Raw genomic sequence first — 13,531 nt, 5'->3', positions numbered from 1 at the left:
CTATATTAATTAGTTTATTTATCTAATTTAGTTTTAGTGTAGAAGTGTGTATACGTATAGCGTATTTGTTTAGTATGTGTGAAATGTGTTTTGTTGTGGTTTGAATGATAGTTAGATATTAGTTAACTTAGTAGTTAGATTGTATTTTATTATTTAGCATAGTTGCATTTCCATTGTTAGTTAACGTAGTTCTAGTCATAAATTGCTTGTCGTGTTTTGTTTGTCGTGCATTTAGTGTTTTCCTAATTATCATATTCATATACACTGTTATACAGTGTCATTTAGATTGCATTAGGTGTAGATTGCATTTGATAGTGTTTACATAGGTTCATAAAGTGAATAGTGCACTCAAATAAAAACCAGATTTTTGCCCTGTTGCAACAGAATTATTTTCTGTGCAAAAATTCTGTGTTTTCCAATTTTTTTTTTTCTATTCACTTTATTGACGTGTTATTTAACTGCAGACCAAATTTCAGCTCATTCAGAGTTGATTTGGTCTGATTTTTAAGCGTTTTGCGAAAACCGCTTTTTCTGGATTTTAAATTACAGGACTGGCGATATCCTGATTTTTTCCAGATTTGAAATGCTTATATCTGGAGTTCCAGATACTGTTTTTCAATTCTGTAAAAACTGTTATTTTTTTCAATCTGTCAGTTGCAGAACAAAACAAATTTCGGGAAAATCGGACCTTGTTTGCCCTGTCAAACAGTGGTTTTCCGATAACCTGTCAGAATGCTATTTTACACTAGTTAGGGGCAGTTTCGTAATTTTCATAGTTTCGGTAATTAGACTTGTTTTCCATAATTTCTGCATTTTAGGATTTGCATCATCATCATACAGCATTAGTAGAGTGAAATTGGGTAATTTTAGCATTAATTTAGTATTTTATTTAATTTTTGCTTGATAAATAGTATTTGTTTTACAATTTTCGTAAAATTAGAAATAGTTTTAGTTATTGTTTTAATTGTTAGAATAGAAAACTAACTTTGTATTTTTCTGCATTTTTAGGTTGAAAAGCATATTTAGTGTCCAGGGTTATTGACCAAGTGAGAAGATTCTCTACGTGGCAAAAAAACGGAAATACCCTTGGCGTGGAGCAGAAGATTGATTGCTTGATTACTTTTCTTTTAGTGACTATTTGCAGTTGTATTAACTTTATAATTGTAGGTTGACATTTGTTATTAATAAATTGAATTTTATAGAAATATTGTGTTTAATTCCTGTTCCCTGTGGATTCGACCCATACTTACCACTTTGTGGAAAGTCGGTTTTTAAATTTTTGGTTGACGATTTTCCAAAAGTTTTATTGAAAATAATTGTTTTAAAAAGATCATTCCAAAATATCAACCAAATTTTGGCGCCGTTGCCGGGGAACGGCGAATTAATTACTTTATTTCTTAGAGTTTGATTTATTAATTTGTTTTAGTTAGTTAATTAGTCATTTTATTTTTAGTTAGTAGGATTAGTAAGTGAATATAGGATTAACATAGTTAGTAAATATAGGATTTACATTCTGTTCTTTCTAGGATTCACTTAAAATTCATTCTGCAAGGAGCGATTAGATAGGTGGGTTTTAGAAAAACATAGTTTGTGATTTCCTGTATTTATTTGTTTTAGCATTTTAGAATAGTTTACTTTGTTACTTAATCATTTAGTATAGAATTCTGACATAGCTATATAGCATATCTGTTTGTTTTTAGTTACTGTTATTTGTTTATTTACATTTTAGTATTTGTGTTAGTTTATATTTCTTAGAGTTAGGTCGTTCGCTTACATCTGGTCTTAGTACCAGTGTATGCAGGGTCGACGAGGTCTAGGAACCCCATTACACCCATTTGTTGACAACCCAGAGAGAATTTTACATTCTCATCGAAGTTCGGCAACAATGGCTGACATGGATCCTCCACCTCCACCCCCAGTTCTTTCACGCCCTCTGCGGGAATACTTCATTCCCACAAACTATGTTCAGGCATCCTGCATTCGGAGACCCGATGTAGGAGCGCCACATTATGAGATTAAGGCCAGCATTATTCAAATGCTTCCATCCTTTTATGGCCTTAGTCATGAGGATCCCTACCGACACTTAGATGAATTCCTCGAAATCTGTTCTACTGTTAAGATACAGAATTTCGATGATGATGCGTTGAGGTTGACTCTATTCCCCTTTTCATTGAAGGACAAAGCCAAGTATTGGCTAAAGTCCTTAGATTCTGTAGAAATAGAGTCCTGGGATCAGTTGCAACAGGAGTTTCTTCGGAAATACTTTCCTATTGGTCGCACGAACCAATATCGTAGAGCCATCACTAGCTTTTCAGAGCTAGATGGTGAGCGCTTTCATGAGACCTGGGAGAGAATGAAGGATCTCCTCAGAAAATGTCCCCATCATCAGGTGCCGAAATGGCAACTGGTGCAGAGCTTCTATGATGGATTGTCTGACAAGAATCGTCAGATGATCGACTCTTCATGCGGAGGGACATTCATGTTGAAGAGCGAGGACGAAGCATGGAGGCTATTTGATACATTGGCCGAGAATTCACTCCACCATGCTTCGAGCTCTCAATCTAATAGAGCCACACCCAGCATTCAGAAGAAAGCTGGTGTTCTTGAAGTTGGTCCATCTACTGCACTACAGTGCAAGGTAGACATGATTGCTCAGAAGCTGGACCAGCTTCTCTCAGGACCATCCACTACACAGCAGGTGTGTACTCTTTGTGCCAGTCTGGCACACGAGATCACTGAGTGCCCTTCGGCAGCTCAGTACCCTGAATTTGTTCAAGAACAAGTTCAGGCAGCTCAGGGTTACGTCAGACCGCCGAACAACCCATTTTCATCGACATACAATTCGGGTTGGCGTAACCATCCCAATTTTTCATGGAAGAATCCACAGTCTTCCATGCAGATGCCTACATCCTCTCAGCCAATTCGGCAGCCATCTTTTACTCAGTCATTTCAAAGACCGAACTATGCTCAATCTTCTTCTGTTACTCCCCCGATTCAGCAGGAGTCTGCCCCGCAGACATCTTTTGAGGAGAGACTTCTCCAGGCATTCCAAGAGGTGAAAACCTCTAATCAGAACGCCTTCGAGAAGTGTAGCCAGATTTTGAGCTCGCATACGCAGTCCATTGCGAAGTTAGAGTCGCAAATGGGACAGTTAGCTGAGGCTATTAGTAGGAGACCCGAGGGTACATTGCCGAGTCAGGCTGTCATGAACCCGAAGGGTAAGGACCAGATGACTGGAGGCCTATTTCATACTGAGACACAAGGGTACATTGCCACAGTGAATTTAGAAAATTGAGATATATGCATCATATAATCAGGATATTACTGAAATCAAACTATATGAGATGCGGCCTAATCTAAGCAATGAAAGTAAATCTTATTCCAAGGTTTACATTGAATTGTTACATTGCATAACATAAAGTAAAGTAAAATTGAAATGGATCCAAGGAATTTGCATCTTCTAGATTTTCCTGCAAAATGAGAGTTAGTACAAAATAACCAAGGAAATTGGTATATATACTATATATACAACAAAGATATACAAGTAAATGTAGAAATACTTGAATTTATGATAAATGATATATGATAATGAAGATATATTTACAAAGAGTAAGAGAAAAGGAAAATATATGTAATGACAAGTACACATGAAGGAATGTATATATATATGTATCTAAGTATGTATACATGTATATATATATATAGACATATATATATATATGTATGCATACATATAGGTAGATATACAATAAATATACATATACATAGATATATATATATTTATAATGAGAAAATATATATGCTAATGGAAATTACATATAATGGGTAAAACCAGAAATTACAGGTATATACAGTTTCTGTAGGCAATTTTACATAGCCGTAATTTCCAAACTATATCATATTTTTCGATAAAATTGGGTATAGAGCTTCTCTATATATCAATAATGAAACGTGCAAAAGATGGTCAAGAGATCTTGAACGGATATTAAAATATTCATCCATGGACGTGGCCAAATATCAAGACTGCGCTCCTGCAGAAAATTTAGTAGCTAAATGCATGATATCCAAAACGTGTATAACACATGATGCAAAGGTATTGTGGAATGATTTCAAAGGTGCAGGGGATGATTACAAGATGACTAACTACTAAATTTAAGTGAAAGAAGACAAAATATACCTAACTACTTATACTTACCTAAAGAAAATATGTTAGGCCCAATTGTCATTCTCTCATACTTTTTATATTCTCAAGTTATCCTTATAATCACAATCCTGCACTGATTTCAATACTCATACCCTATGTATGGATATAATTACAGTCTACCCAAGGGACTAATGTTGTCTTTTAGATATGTTGGGGATGCCTTGTCCAAAGAAATTATCGAGACATCCGGATCCCTTGAATGAAGGCAACTAAATACAAACATCTTTATAGCTACTCCAAATAGGAATTGTGGATGTTTCTTTATTGAGCATCCCGAATTCAAGGGAACCACGTGACATCAAATAGACAAAGGGAACAACAAATCAAATAGGCAATGGAATGAGACAATATGAAGATGCAAGTGTAAGGAAATTATAGGTGCATTATCAAATCAAAACAGAACACAGCCAGTTTAGAGATCCTACAGGAATAGTGAACAACAAATTTACATCATATACTCTGACAGAATAAGCACCACAGTGTATAAAATGGATGAACTAATCTGGACTTTATCTTGTTCGGTCCAATGATACTTCTGACATTGAATATTCTACATAGCATAACATAAAGAGGGCGACATATGAATACCAACTTGTTAAGCCATGCTTTTGCCCTGAGTTCCTCTATGAGATAATACCTTTCAGAACTGAGAGCCAAACGGATGTTGTCCAGCCAAATCGATTGTTCATGCTCTCTTATGAAACAGTTTCCAACGTTGTTACTTGGAAAGAAACAAAAAATAAAAAAAAATAAAAACTGAAGGTATTTTCCCCACAGAATTACAAAAAACTAAGTTGCAATTTCTTTCCATTTCATCGTCTAAATTTCTTAATAAGAATTAAGCCATAAATGCCATATCTCTGATCATAGCTATTGTGGGCAAATCTGAACAGACATGAGTCTATTCATGCTGCTATAATCTCAAAGAAACGACCTCCATATAAGAGATGTGAGATATAAAAATATAAGAGGCCGGAATCAAATGAAGCATCAGAACTTAAACAGACCCTCCTTACACTCATCAGCCTCAGATCTATGCTAACATTCAGAAATGCACAATGAATCATAAAATGCTCAGCTCTTTGTCATTTTGAGACATACAAACAAAATTTTCTAAAAAAAAAAAAATGTAAAACCATGAAACAGAAGGCTATATGAAAAAAAAATGGCTGACGCAGGGGAATATAAGAAATAATATACGAAGTTTAAATGTAGTGCTCTGGTTAAGAGCACCCTTTTTCTGTAGGATGAGCCTTATCGGCTATCATAGTGTCTTTCAATCTACAGATGTCTTCAGCAAAGGAAAAGAAAAAGATATCACCTGACATGGAAAAGAGGTTTGTAACCAGATTTTAAGCTAGAAAAACCATAAGAAAAAAAAAATGGTCATAAGTAACACCTAAAACTTCAAATATCACATTTTGCAACGGACTGAAGGTAGTAATTTCTGATAAAACGACCCTTTTCAATGATAAAGTACAGGTGTATGAGAGTATGAATCAGATGAACATAAGAACATTATGACTTGAAGTAAAATTATTTGGAATTGTTCATAATGCTGGATCAAATCATATGAAAACTTTAGGGAAAGCACAAAAAAAAAATGATGAAAGAATGCAGTCATCTGCTGAAAGTTAGGACTGAGTTGAGAACATCATTGAACGATATCCTCAACTCTTGCTACCTTAGACAACCAGAATGAAAAATACGTCAATTGTTGAAACGAATTTGCAGGAAAACGTGACATAAATAAGATTTCTACTTTACATAAAACGGGTGTATAAAGTCTTTACCTTGGATTTAGCCGAGTCCACAAGGTCCTTTCCTGTTGAAGGTTCTGCAGAGGATCAATTATCTCGACTAAAGCTTCTGAAGGCCAGCTGATGGGCTGGATTGAAAATAGGGAAAACAGCGGTGGCTCTCCTGCGGCTGGGCTGGAGTGGCTGAAGAGGGATCTGGATAGCAAGTGGCTGGGGCTGAAATGGGTTGGCTGGGCTGTGGCTGAAGATCTGCAACTGTTGGTGATGGTGGAAGACCCTCCGGCTAGAGCTGAAGAAGGTGAAAAACGACCCCTTTTCCAACTTGAGAGCCCCCTGCAAAGACCCAAAACGTCTCCAATTCTTCTCGGCTTCTCCTCCCTTGCCAAAAACCCTCTAAAACAATTTTCCTCCCCCCTTCTTAAAGAATTTTGAATCCCCCCTCCAAAAAGAAAACGCAGCCCCTTTCATTTATGAGGTTCCGTTACCTCATCTTAAAATTTTTTTTGAAATGGCCGTTTCAAGAGAGGCGCATTCCTTTTCTTTTTCAAATTTTGGTTTTTAATTCCCTAAGTTTTAGACAAAATCAAATCTATTGCTTTAGGAAAATTCGGCTGTGCCATTTAAGGCTGCCTCTTTCTAAAAAAAATATTTATTTAAACAAATAAAAAGAAATAAAATAAAAAAAAATGAGAGGCTTTTATGGAAATGCCACCTCAACTCACTTTTAAAATCCTTTTGAAAATAAAGTTTTGTTTTGTTTTTGAAAGTCTTTTATTTTCAATTGGGGTGCCACATGTGTGTGGGTCTACTAACTAAAGAAAAATAAAATAAAAATAAATAAGAAATGAAAAAGACAATTTTGCAAATTGGTACGAACTCCAGGTGGGTCCCATTTGAGAATAAGATACTTACCTGAGAGTCTGAGTATGATGCTAGTTCAAAGGCGGGTCCCGCTCCATTTATTTGAAAATACGAGATAAAACATGATTTGTTTTTCAAGAATTTGGAAAAATTGGGTTTTCAGGGCGAAAATATGGATAAATGTAGAAACAAAATTTGTAAAGAGATTTAAAATCTTTTGCAAAAAGTTTTGAGATAAAATCTTTAAAATCAATATCCAAATATCCAGATTGTTTTCTTGAGAAAATTTTTGTAATTCAAAGTCCTGGGGGTAAAATGGGAAAGATTGGCAATTTTGAAATCTCAGGGTTTTTAAAAAAAATCAATTTTGAAAAGTTTAAAAATCAAATCTGGATGGACAATTTTGAAAATTAGGAGTTCTGGATCTCAAACTGATATGCTATGCAATGAAATGATGCAAAGTGTTCATGCAATGCGATGCAAAGACATGTTTCAGTGAAATGTCACTCTGAACCAGGAAGTGGAAATTCTACTTTCTTCTCCAGGAAAAGGATTTTGAAAATTTTCAATTTGAAGATGTCTCTGAACCTAAATATAGAAATTTTGAGGCTCAAGAATGAAATTTAGGACTTTCTGCAAGGTTCAATCTTGGAAAATGACTATTTTGCCCTTCATTGCTTGTGGAGAACTGAAATGTGCCGATTAAGGGCAATGTCAAGAATGTGAGTGAAAATTTGGGGTGTTTACATATGCCCCTCTTTGCTACTAAGCCGGCTTATGGTCGAGCTTAGTGGCAAAGAAAACACACCAAATTTGGGCTATATAAAAATGCCTCAGTTAGAAGGATCTGCCTGGGTATGAAGAAAATTAGCCCGAGGAAGATGGTAGATATGAAATGGAGAAATGAAGAGGACAGACTCACTCTGTGAGAGTGAAATTCAGGTTTATGCCCTTAACCTGGATGAGACAGAAAATGCTCCGTATGGAACGAGGCTCAGGCTTTGACCCTTAACCTGATCGGGTAGAAAATGGAAGACCTCATTGAAGGAGGCTCAGGTTTATACCCTTATCCTGATCGGGTAGAAAATGGAATGGTATGATGGAACCTTCGGATTTTGCACAATAAATCCTACAGGGTTTGCAAAAGGAAGGGAAATGGGGTCCCTAAAGCTTGAAAAGGGCTAATCTTGGACGTCTCATTGCTGAGACTAAAACCAGCTTTTGAAATTGCCTCTTGCGAGAAAATGATTGGTGGTTCGACCTCGAACCGAAATGGGACTGTCTATGGTGGAACAGTGGGGACACAGGGAAGTGTGCAATCTGAGAGTTCATGCTCTCAAAGAAGGGAAAGACTCAAGTCCTTAGGAGGGATTTAAAATTGGTGTCAGGATGCATCGAAAATGGACATCAAGCTCTCACTTCATGTCAGGACAGCTAGAAAATATTGTCAAAATGTTGGAAATTCTGCTGTTGATTCAAATTTTTTGAAAATGTTGCACATTGTTGCAAAGACATTCTTTCTTTTCTACCCAAAGCATTACCTCCACACAAGGTTCACTTTGTAGAATCGAGACTTGAAAACCCAAATTGTTTACAATTGACCTTCTTCAAAGAAGTTATCAATTTCCTTGATATGAGTAGGAAAGAAAATTTGATGTTATGAAAGCAATTAATGAAAGAGTATTGATAATAGAATTTCACAAATTTAAAGAGGATTCTTGATAAATTTGGCAGTTTGATATCCTGAGGGCTTTTCTCATGATAATCTTTCTGCCCTCTTTTGGTTCTCTGGGTTTTTGCTACATTCTCCTTTATTTTGGAGATGTTCTGACTCTTTCTCTCTTTCTTTTTCCTCTCTTTCTCTCTTTTGGGAAGGGTACGTCACAAACTCCTTCAACTTGGAGATGTTTCGATCCTTTTTGGACGATGGGTTTGGAGATCTTTGGCTGATAGCTGAAATTAAATATCTTTTAGGGATTGTCAAGAAGTTCATCGCATCTGCCTTCATCTCGACAGTGCTTTGGACTTTCTCTGGAAGGATCCGTCACAAACTCCGTCATCTTGGAGATGTTTCGAATCTTCTTTGGCCCCGGGGGTCTACTCGCCTAATTCGCCTTCATCTTGACGATAGGTGAGAGATCCCTTTTGCGGATACTTAATTGCAGCTTAGGTGATTTTGAGGAGACGGGGTTAGGGCGAATTCTCTCTTTTCTAGCACTCAGGATATTTCCACTGCCTCGTCCTTACAAGAATAGCCTTTAAAGATGTGCCATAACTGCGATCAATATCAATCATCTACGATTTTCAATAACATTGAATCTTCTTTTCCTGGCCATATCGAGGACTTATCCTTCATCCTTTTGGTTGGCCAATAAAAAGAATTTGAATTTTGAATCTCTTTTCGCAGAAGCTTCACTCTTTTGGAAGTAATGCTGACGGTAAACTGAAATAAAGATTTGTACAATAAAGATTCTGAAATCAACAATTGATTGACAAATTGACAAAATTTTCTTGAAATCCTTGGTGAGAATGAGTATTTGAAATCCGGCTCAACACATCCGTGACGAAGATTCTCCTCTCTTTTTCCCCAAAAAGAGAGACTCAGGCTTAGCCCTTACCTGAATGGGAAATGGGAAATACTCCTCTCTTCCCTGAAGAGGAGGTGTTTGCAAAACGAACTTTCGAAGAGAAATTAAGCTTTCGTCAAAGCTCCCTAATATTAGGCTTCTCTTATGGAAAGGGGGCCGATAATAGTGAGGTCTGAAAATTGGGTCATGAAAGGAACGAGTCCATCACACTCTCCCTGCAAAGAGGGTCCTTTATGACAAAAATGGCCTAGTATGAAATTGGGGGGTCACAAGAAAAACGAGTCTCCGTCGAGCCTCTCCCTTAAAAAGGGTTCCTCGTGTGAAATTGGAAATTGTTTTGCAAACGGTTCACAAAGACGCGAGTCCCTTCAAACTCTCCCTAAAAAGGGGCTAAGTGAACGAATTGGATAGCATGCGAAAAAAATGAGCTCCCTCAAACTCTCCCTAAAAAGGGTCTTTCGCAAGAGGAAATGATTGAAATTGGGTATTGAGATTGATTGACCCGAAGGTCGAAATTGGAAATTGGAAAATTGGTTGCTGAAAATTGAATGACCCGAAGGTCACAAATTTGGATGACCTGGCGGTCGAAATTGAGAATTGATTTGACCAAAAAGGTCGAAATTGAGAATTGGTTGACCTAAAGGTCGAAATTTGGAAATTGATTGACCCGAAGGTCGAAAATTGGAAATTGGAAATTGAAATTGAGAATTGGAAATTGGATGACCCGAAGGTCGAAAATTGGAAATTGATTGACTTGAAGGTCAAAATTTGGAAATTGCATGACCCGAAGGTCGAAACATGGAAATTGGTTGACCCGAAGGTCGAAATTAAAGAATTGAGTGACCCGAAGGTCGAAAATTGGAAATTGGTTGACCCGAAGGTCGAGAATTGGAAATTGATTGACCCAAGGGTCGAAATTGAGATTGGTAATTGAAATTGAAAATTGGGTGACCCAGAGGTCGAAATTGGAGAATTGCCTGATTTGAAGATTTAAATTGGAATTTGGAGAGCAAAATGTCAAATTTGAGCAATTGACAGACTTTAATGATTGAAATGACTTGGATTAATCAAAGGAGAATGATGAGTTCGAGTCAGAGCTCGAATAAAATGCAGAGATCATGAGTCGGAACTCGAATCAACAAAGGAAAATGGAACGCTTGAGTCAAGGCTCGAGTAACTAAAGAGATCTCGAGTCGGAACCCGGATCAACAAAAGAAAATGAAGAGCTCACATCTGAGCTTGAATAAGATAATGAGATCACGAGTCGGAACTCGGATCAACAAATGAAAATGAGGAGCTCGAATCTGAGCTCGAATACATAGAGAGATCTCGAGTCGGAACCCAGATTAATAAATGAAAATGATTTGAATAAAAAACCCGAGTCGGAACTCGGTTTTCTGAAAAACTGGGATTTTGAAAATGTGCCAGTTTGAGTATTTGGATTTTGAAATAATATCAGTTCGAGCACTGGGTTTTAATTCAGTATTGGTAATTACCTTCAAATTTTGAATCATTAAAAATTGTGATGGGACTGTTTATTGAAATCCCACTACTGACTGGGCTTGTTGTTAATGTAGTTGAATGCAAATGAATATGAATTGATGCACATGAATGCACAAGTGCGTGAAATGAGGAATTTGTTTATCCTGCCTGCATACAGAACAAAATTTTAAAATGCCCCAATGTAACTAGGAAAGATGAATCATTATTTGAAGGAAACGGGCAGATTACAAGAGGAGACTAAATGTTTCAAGTGTAAAACTTTTTCAAGTGTCGAGCATTAATGGGATCTGGCAATTCTACCCCATCGGCGTTGATGAGCCGATATGAGTTTCGGGGTAATGCTTCTTTGACCACATATGGGCCTTCCCAATTTGGCGACCATTTCCCGCCGGTATGATGCTTGAGATAAGCCGTGGATCGAAGTACTAAATCATTGACTTTGAACCTTCTTTCGATGACAGACTTCGCATACTGCCTGGCTACTCTCTGGCGATAGGATTGAGCATGTTCTGCTGCTTTCAGCCTTCTCTCGTCGAGTAAGTCTAACTATACCAATCGCTGCTGTTGATATCGATCAAGGGGTAATTCTAGCAGCGATGCAAATTTCAAAGCGGGCTTTTGAACATGTAGCGGCAATACTACTTCTGTTCCATATACCAATTCTGATGGAGTAGCATTTGTTGGGGTGCGAATAGTGGTCCGGTAGGCCCATAGTGCATCGTGGATCTTCTCATGCCAGTCACGGCCTGTTTCTACAGTTCGCTCCAAGATACGAATTAAAATCTTGTTGGTGGCCTCTGCTTGACCATTCCCTTGAGGATAATATGGAGCGGAAAAATGATGATAGATCTTGAATTTTGAGCAGAATGTCTTCATCTTTTCATTCTTGAAATGACTGCCATTGTCTGACACAATGTCATGTGGGATGCCGAAACGGCAAAGGATGTTCTTGTGAATAAAAGAGACCACATGTCGGCCTTCTACTGTGCGAAGAGTGATAGCTTCTACCCACTTGGTGAAATATTCTGTTGCAGCAAGGAAATATTTATGGCCATTTGAAGCTGAAGGAGTGATGGGACCTACGACATCGAAGGCCCACATGGAGAACGGCCATGGAGAAACAACCGACTGTAAATAAGTTGCTGGAGCATGGATGGAAGGTGCATGTATCTGACATTGTACACACTTCTTCACATAATGATAACAGTCTTGTTGCATAGTCTTCCAATAGTACCCTGCTCTTATGATTTGCTTGACAAGGGTTTGGTAGCCGACGTGGCCACCACAAATGCCTTCGTGTGCTTCTCGCACGACTTCTTTGGCTTCGTTTTCATCTAAACATCTGGAATACTCTGAACTGAATCCACGGCGATAGAGGACATTGGCCAAAATGAAGTATCGAGTAGACATACGCTGGATTGCTCGCTGCTCTTTCTTTGAGAGTTCTGGAGGAAATTCGCCGGTTTCTATGAAATTTTTGATGTTGTAATACCAAGGTTTCTTCCTTTGCTCAGCCTGGTTTACTTGTTCCGCTGGAAGGAAAGCAGGTTGGTCAAGTCGGCCAATTTCAAAAGAGCGACAAGATTCTCCATTTCTGAATGCCATAATAGAGCCTAAACTGGCTAGACTATCGGCCACTTGATTAAAATCTCTTTTGATGTGAAATAACTGAAATTCTTTAAACTTGCTGACAAGAGCTAAAACAATTTTCTGATAGGGGAATAACTTCTGATCTTTCACTTGCCATTCGGCTCAAACTTGATTGACAATGAGTAATGAGTCACCGTAGGCATGTACTCTCTTGACATTGAAGTCTAGTAGAATCTTTAGACCTTGAATCAAGGCTTCATATTCAGCCATATTATGAGTACATTGAAAATCTAACTTGAGGGAAAATGGAATCATCTCCTTCTCAGGAGTGATTAATAAAATTTCGATGCCTATTCCGGCCATATTCTTAGAACCATCGAAAAATAAATTCCATACTGGAAATTGCTGGATATTGCAAATCTGCTCATCAGGGAAATCATCTTCGGCTTTCACTTTTTCTGCCAGAGGAAAATCCGCCAATTGGTCTGCGATTGCTTGGCCTTTGATTGATTGCTGCGAGACATATTCTAAGTCATACTGCATCAATAAGACTTGCCATTTTGCGACTCGTCCGCTGAGGAAAGGCTGCTCTAAAATATACTTGAGAGGATTGAGTTTAGACAAGATTTTGACTTCTGATGCTAGCAGGTAGTGTCTTAGCTTCTGACACATCCATACCAGAGCTAGGCAGGTCTTCTCTATTTGAGAGTATTTCTTTTCATAATCTATGAAAGTCTTACTCACATAATAGATGGCATGTTCTATCAGGCTGCCTTCTTTGTATTGGGCCAAGAATCCGCCACATGCGACTTGATTGACTGAGATGTATAACAGAAGAGGTTTTCCTAATTCTGGCGGCTTCAGGATTGGAGGATTGAGAAGATACTTCTTGATCCGATCGAACGATAAATGACACTCTGGTCCCCATTCGAACTTTACTCCTTTTCTGAGCAGGTGGTTGAAAGGTTCACATCTCATCGCCAAGTTGGAAATAAATTGCCGGATTGATTGCATGCGTCCCTGAA

The 13,531-nt window shown here is 37.8% G+C and overlaps 1 non-coding gene across 1 annotated transcript; it reads right to left on the bottom strand.

Annotated features, from left to right (window-relative positions):
• Positions 1-2,288: 2,288 nt before the first annotated feature.
• Positions 2,289-2,391, bottom strand: LOC149834910 (small nucleolar RNA R71). Its single transcript, XR_016432872.1, has one exon. It is a non-coding gene; the product is annotated as a small nucleolar RNA R71 (small nucleolar RNA).
• Between the last annotated feature and the right edge of the window lie 11,140 nt (positions 2,392-13,531).

The sequence above is a fragment of the Nuphar pumila genome, chromosome 6 (assembly GCF_984573655.1).
Source record: "Nuphar pumila chromosome 6, dmNupPumi1.hap1.1, whole genome shotgun sequence".
NCBI lineage: Eukaryota > Viridiplantae > Streptophyta > Magnoliopsida > Nymphaeales > Nymphaeaceae > Nuphar > Nuphar pumila.
The sequence above is the reverse complement of the archived record's forward strand: the minus strand, read 5'-3'. Positions and strand labels throughout refer to the sequence as shown.